The sequence below is a fragment of the Arvicola amphibius genome, chromosome 1 (genome assembly GCF_903992535.2).
Source record: "Arvicola amphibius chromosome 1, mArvAmp1.2, whole genome shotgun sequence".
NCBI classification, from domain to species: Eukaryota; Metazoa; Chordata; class Mammalia; order Rodentia; family Cricetidae; genus Arvicola; species Arvicola amphibius.
In genome coordinates this window covers 150007716-150013715 of record NC_052047.1, presented here as the reverse complement: position 1 = coordinate 150013715, position 6000 = coordinate 150007716, and positions in this window count along the sequence as shown.

Below are 6000 nucleotides of genomic sequence, written 5' to 3'. Positions count from 1 at the left end.
ATGGCACAGAATGTTGTATATTTTCCAAAGATTACCAGTGCTTCTCCTTTGAATAATGGCTTGACTATTTTTACTGATGGGTCCAAAACTGGAATTGGAGCCTATATGGTATATGGCTCCCCGCCTGTTACTCTGAAATTTCGCTCTGGAGCACCCCAAGTCGTGGAGTGTCAAGTAGTGTTGGAGGTCTTTAAGGCCTTTCCCCATCAGCCTTTTAATTTGTATTCTGATTCATGCTATGTAGTTAATGCTGTAAAACATCTGGAAGTGGCTGCATATGTTAAACCTAGTAGCATGGTTGCATCTTTGTTATTACAAATTCAGAGTTGTATAGTTCAACGTGCTAAACCATTTTTTATCGGTCATATTAGAGCTCATTCCGGTCTTCCTGGACCTATGACTGAAGCTAATGATATGGTTGATAGGGCTACCAGGGAAATGGCTTTAGTTGCCCTGGATCCTATGCAATCGGCTGAACAATTTCATAGAAAGTTTCATGTGCCTGCAAATACCCTTCGCCTTAAGTTTAATATTACTCGCGACCAAGCGCGTGAGATAGTTAAACAATGTTCCTCCTGTGTGATTTTTCATCATCCGCCTCATATTGGGGTTAATCCACGTGGGTTAAAGCCACTTACCCTTTGGCAGATGGATGTTACTCATGTTTCAGAATTTGGTAAACAAAAATATTTGCATGTTTCCGTGGACACTTGTTCAGGTGTTATACATGCCACCCCGTTATGTGGTGAAAAGGTCCTTAACGTAAGGACCCATTGCCTAGAAGCCTGGGCTGCTTGGGGCAAGCCTTATTCTTTAAAAACTGATAATGGCCCGGCATATGCCTCTAAAAGTTTTCAACAGTTCTGCTCTATTTTTGAAATTAATCATACTACTGGTTTGCCCTATAATCCACAAGGACAAGGCATCGTGGAAAGGGCTAACCGCACCATTAAGGAATTGCTTCAAAAACAAAAAGGGGGAATAGCCGAGGGCGCATCCCCGCGAGATAGAATATCTCTCGCTCTCTTTACATTTAATTTTTTTGACCTTGGATTCCAATGGCTGTTCAGCCGCGGAAAGACATATGGACCACAGACACAGAAATACAGAATTAGTAAAATGGAAGGATGTAATTGATAACAAATGGTATGGACCGGACCCTGTGATACAGAGGTCCAGGGGAGCTGTTTGTGTCTTTCCTCAGAATCGGCCAGATCCGGTGTGGATCCCTACCAGACTGACAAGGATCGTGACAATACTGGAACAGCCTGACGAAGAGCAAGGAGATGTTGCTGCTCCTGATCCTGTTGGTGAACCTGCCGGTTCCAGTTGAATCTGAAGAATCTTATTTCTGGGCTGTGGCCCGTACATGGCCCATTCCAATTCCTGTTCACAATGAGTCCACAATATTGCCACAATTTTTTGTTGATAGTTGCCAATTGAACTTAGTTTGCAAAAAGGTGGATGCTCAGGAACAGAAATTTAATCAAACTGTAGTGCCCCTAGCAGGAACTTTATGTTTTACCACAAATCAGAGCACTTCTATCTCAGACTGCATCTTGCTAGATGCTATGAATCTTACTGTAGCTAGAGATCCATTTTTAGAAGATACCCCTAATTTTTTGAGAAAGGCCATTAGCGTAGCCCTGCCTCAGGTCAGATCTGGAGCTAAATCTGGATCTGGCTCCTATTTCGGTTCCAATGATACTGTTAATGTTACCACTTATGGGATCAGTTGCAACCTTACAACGCCCAATTGGGTACAGGTTAGCAAGGTTAATAATAGTGATTCACAGGTTGGCAATAGTAATCATACTAGTAATAATATTTTTTCTTGGTCTGTCCCTAGATGCTCTGGTAATGATTTGAGCTATCCCCCTGAATTTGTGGATTGCAGAGGACGATATGATAAGTTTTACAATAATTCTGGATGGGTTCTTAGGAATCTTAACCATTTTAAGGTTAAAAGAAAACTTATGATAAAGGTTGGATCACCCTTTACACCATGGATACTTATGAATTCCAGAGGAGCTATAACTGAGTTGTCTCCATTTGCTACATTTGTTCGCTCTGGAATAATTATGTTAAATAATTATACAGGGATTATGAATCACACTTCTAAAGAAATTAATATAACTAGTGTAGAGAAAAAACATAATACTACTCTACGGCAAACCAGAGTTTGCCTGGATCCTCCCTTTGTCTGGCTTTTGTTTAATACTACAGGGAGTTCAAATAATACTGCAGTTGATTGCAAGAAGGATAATTGCTCTCTGTCACAATGTTGGAATTTCTACCATTCAGGTGCGATTGTTATGCGCATCCCTACCTTTGTGTTTTTGCCTGTAAAAGCCAATCCTAAGAACTTCCCATTAGCCACCCTGGTTCGCCGGAAAAGGGATTTTGGCATTACAGCAACTATTGTGACGGCTATTGCAGTGTCTGCTGCTGCAGCTGTTACTGCAGGAGTAGCTATGGCCAATCAAGTTCAGACAGTTACTTTTATCAATTCCGTGGTTCAAAAAACCTCGGACGCTATGTATATACAAGGAAAGATTAACCATCAATTAATGTCAGGTATTTTATTGTTAAATAAGAGAGTTGATTTGGTGGAAAGAAATATGTTAGAAATGTTTGATATAGTTACCTTTGGTTGTGTGGATCGTACTAAGCACTTGTGTGTTACCCCCTATACTGCTACCCTTAATGAATCCCGAGCGATTTCTCAATATCTAAATGGCAATTGGACAAGGGAATTGGAACAATTGCAAGCAAATTTTAGTTTGAAGATTTTGGCTTTGAATCAAACCCAGGCGACGATGGTTTCGCTGGGGGAATTTACAGATTGGCTGGTAGATACCTTTTCATATATTAAGGAATGGGCAGGGGTTGGCGTGCTAGGATTAATATTAACTTCGGGAGTGATATTGGCGTTGTTTCTGATTCTAAGGCTGATTCGGGTAAGGAAACGGGAAAAGGTGGCCATTGCTCGTGCCCTCGCAGCCTTGGAGGCCGGTAACTCCCCCCAAGCTTGGATCAGCATCTTACAGGACTCCTGACCCTAATCCCTGCTTTTGCACCCGAAGGCCATTGAGCCATTGCACTCGGAAAGAGGGATCGATGAGGTTCCCCTGAATCTGGGGATGTGTTGTCCTGGACAGGAGGTTTTGCACCTAAGAGTGCACTGAGTAGATCCACTCAGGAGATCATGACCTTATGCATATGGGTAGTCCTGCTTATTTTTCCCATCCCTGAGAAAAACGGGACATGTCTACATTTTCAGGGTAAGGTCCTCTGACCTCAGCCTTGACTGTCTTTTAAATTTCATAAAATTAAAAGGGGGGAACTGTGGCGGCCGCACTTACATTCGCCATTACAAGATGGCTCCGAGGGCTAAAGTAAACAAGTATGTGGCGCGAACTTTTCGCGCCACATCTGCCTAGCAACAGGTTTCCACCAATCCTTTTCTGCCACGTCACCTAATCAGTAGACACGCCCCGTCCTCCTCTATATAAGCCGCCACCCAGCCCGGCTCGGGGCCCCCTGCTTCCAGCTCTCCCTCAACCAAGCAGCGCTTCATTAAAGTGTGATCAGAGAAGAATCCTGTGTCGGTGGTGATCTTTCCCTGCTGGTCAGGGTTCGCTCGCCGCAGCTGACAACTTTTCTACCCCCTGATGTCGGAGGGTCTTCTGTTTGACTTGATTTCATTGGTTAATAAAGAAACTGCCTGGCCCATTTGATTGGCCAGCCCTTAGGTGGGTGGAGTAGACAGAACAGAATGCTGGGAAGGGAAGTTAATAAATCGCCATGCCTCTGCTCTCTGGCCCAAGATGGACATATGCTAGATAAGACACCACCTCATGGTGTTACAAAGATTATTAGATATGGGTTAGTCAAGATGTGAGTAAGAGGCTGAAACTAATGGGCCAGACAGTGTTTAAAAGAATACAATTTGTGTGTTGTTATTTCGGGTGTAAAGCTAGCCGTGTGGGATCCAGGCAGGACGAAAAGCACGCCTGCCCGCAGCTCCTCACTACAACCCCCACCTCATTTTCTCATTCAGAACTATAGGGGTTCTTTTTAACAGAATTGCAAACCTGTCCCCACTGCCATGTGTTGCAGGAATTTACAGTCACTGTATCTGGGGTGAACATTAGAATGAACAGATGTTTTCTAGAAATACTTTAACCTTGGAGAAATCCTTGCAGAAAACAGTGGCTATTTTCCATGATTTGTATGTAGAAGTTTTGCTGAAGGAGATTGACACCATCCTATGACTTTGGTCACAAGACACTGATGTAGGATGTCCATCTGTATGTGTTGCTTTTATTGGTGGATGAACAAAGCCGTTTGGGCCAATGACTTAGCAGAGTAAAGCCAAGCAAGACATCAGAACAGAAGCCAGGCTGTGGTGGTGCATGCCTTTCATCCCAGCACTCAGGAGGCAGAGGCAGGCGGATCTCTGTGAATTCGAGACCAGCCTGGTCTACAAGAGAGCCTGGACAGGCTCTAAAAAGCTGCAGAGAAACCATGTCTCGAAAAACCAAAAAAAAAAAAAAAAAAAAAAAAAAAAAAAAAATCAGAACAGAGCCAGAGAGTAGGCAGTCAGATGATTCTGGAACCTTAGCAGTAGGCCTCATCCTTGTGGCAATACAGATTAGTAGAAAAGGGTTAATTTAAGATGTAAGAGTTAGTTAATAAGAAGCCTGAGCTAATAGGAATACGCCTAAACTATTGGCCAAACACTATTGTAATTAATATAGTTTGTGTGATTATTCAGGTCTCGGTGCCTGGGAAACTAAAGCAGTCTCCATCTACAAGGCATCTGGGGTGAGGCTCTTGTATCATTGTGTATTGAAAACGATACATAATAAAGGACTAGAGTCATGGGGGCATGGGATACCCCCTTCAGTAAGACATATGAATTAGATGAGGAACCTTGGTATGAGGAAATACTTTGTGTAGTTTTCAATATACCTTTGTACAGTTGTTCAGTTCATCAGACTAGACCTTTCTGCTGCCACACGGGCCTTCATCTTGGAGTACCTTCTTTCTCCAACCATCCCCAGCTACACAATGCACCCTGACAGCTGTGCTCTTCTCCATGAAGTTCCTCATCCACTGCCAACTTGTTCTGCCCACTTTTCCTGCTGAGCAAGCATCCCTCTCAGGACCCTGTTCACGGTGGTACTGATGGTGGGCTTGCTCTGAGGGTGTTTCTTACTCAGTGTAGCATGAGATGTCCCATCTATTGGGATGGAAGCAGTAGCATTTCCCCAACATTTCTCCCCCTCAGCATTGTCTGAAGTTACCTGCCACCCCTGTCTCTTCTTTCTTTACTGCCATAATGGTGCCCATGAAATGTCTTGGCTGATCTCTCAAGAGCATTAACACTAAAGAAAACCAATGTCAGGTCCTTACAGTCATTAGAGGAAAGTCAGGATGGCAGAGGAGCAGCCCTGGCATTCAGGGCTTCACATCAGCAGCTCTGTCTTCGATCAAATAGAACACAGTTTACAAACAGGTAAAAACTATTTAAAAGTTTATTTACATTAAACCTTTCCCCTTGGGCTGCACATTAGTCCCGCAAAGGCAGATGGGTTTGTAGTAATGGCAACAATCAGCAGGGTCCAGCTCAGGGTCCACAGGAACCAGTGAGGACAAATTCTTCAGGTGTGCTCCACCCAAAACCATCCTGGTATAAGAGTGTGTTTGCTTGCAGTTCTCATTCCCCACTGCTTCTCCTCCCATGAACTTGCAAAAATCCAATGGCTTTTGAAACCGTATCTTCTACCAGAGAGGAGTGGTAGGCAGGAGACATTTCCGCAGACACCACGAGACACGCATTTTAATTCCCAGCACCCCCTTGGAATGGTCTCATGCGAGAGTGTAATAGTCAAGCTCACAGCCTCCAGTGATGCAGCTGTCTGGATCATGGGCAGTAACACCCAGAGCTTTCTAAGTGTAGTTGCAGAAAACCACATCCTAGAGCCGAGACTG